At 41.3% G+C, this 1486-nt stretch overlaps 1 pseudogene; it reads right to left on the reverse strand.

Annotated features, from left to right (window-relative positions):
* Positions 1-363: 363 nt before the first annotated feature.
* On the reverse strand, positions 364-934 carry LOC102775289 (annotated as a pseudogene).
* Positions 935-1486: the final 552 nt, after the last annotated feature.

The following is a 1486-nucleotide window of genomic DNA, read 5'->3' on the forward strand; positions in this document are numbered from 1 at the left end:
CAAGGCCGGCCAGCCCCGCTTCTCCTGTTTGAGTCGGGGTCCCCAGAGACTCACCTGAAACTGGAGCCCAGAGCCTGAGACTCCCTCCCGATTGAAAAAGACAACCGAGCCCTCAGCCGCCAGCCCGCTCCGCATGCACTCCGCACCTTAGTATTTTACTTCAGCACTGCGCCTCCTCTGAGTCATGGCATGCTTTTCTCTTTCCTCCTAGTTGTAGAACTTCCACTCAGCCAGCCTTCCTGTGGTTCTGGATGATGTCCATTCCGTCTTTTAGTTATATTTTTGAAGTGGTTGTTCAAGGCAGCAAACTCCGGTGTTTACCTATGCTGCCATCTTGGTTTCTCCTCTCTATTCTGATTATTTCTAATGTCCAGAGTTTAAAATACAAGAAGCAGAGCTTCCTCTCAGACTCAAGTTTATAAATTCTCAATTGGCTTGTGAGGCCAGTAGGGATACTTCTTTTTGTCTAATTTGGTTTCCGGGAAGACTTCATTCAAATCCTCGATGGTCATCTGGTCAAATGGAATTATGTTCTTCATCTTCTCCAGCTCTTTCTCAAATTGCTCAATCCTGGTCTTTGAGAGAGACACAAACTCAGCACAACTTTTCATGTCTTCTTTTTCATCAGCATCCACCAGGGCACTGTATTTATCCTCTGGCACAGGAACCTTCAGATCATTAAACTTCTCAAAGTCATCTACTAAGCTGGCCTTCGCCACATTGGCCTTGGAGTAAGCCCGGTCGATAGCAGGTGGTTCCTTAGGTAGAGTAGCCAACCTGGAGGTGAGGGTCTCATTCCGGGTTTTCAGGGTGTCAGCAATGGCCTTCTAGTTTTGGGGTATGATCTCCCCAAAAGCTACCCAGACAATGGTTTTTAGAGCAAGTTTTTGCCCAGCCATCTTGAGATCCTTCACTGACCCCGGCTACCCAAGGTCCACAGAGCCGATGGTCTATTTCTTAATTCTCTATTTTGTCCCATTGATCTATTTGTTGATCTTAATGCCAATGCCATATTGTCTTGATTACTATAGCTTTATAGTAAGTCTTGAAATCAGCTAGTATCTCTTTCAAAGTTACTGTGGCTAGTGTAGATGATCCTTTGCATTTCCATATGTCAGAATTAGTTTATCTATTTGTACAAAAAAAATCTGCTGAGGTTTTGATTGAAATTGAATAGAATTACAGATCTAGTTGGAGAGAAATGACATCTTAACAATATTTAGTCTTCTGAACCATGACACATTGTCATTTTCCATTTATTTAGGTCTTCCTTAATTTCTCTCAACAGGGTCCTGCAGTTTTTTCATGACTTTTGTCAGATTTACCCTAATTATTTCATATCTTTTGATGTAAATACTATTTTTTGAATTTCAATTTCTGATTATTCATGGTTAGTATAAAATACAATTGAGTTTTGTATATCGATACAGTAGCCTGTCACCTTACTAAACTTAATTAATTCTAGTAGCTCTTTTTCTGGTAGATA

This window comes from Myotis davidii, unplaced genomic scaffold, assembly GCF_000327345.1.
Source record: "Myotis davidii unplaced genomic scaffold, ASM32734v1 scaffold2027, whole genome shotgun sequence".
NCBI lineage: Eukaryota > Metazoa > Chordata > Mammalia > Chiroptera > Vespertilionidae > Myotis > Myotis davidii.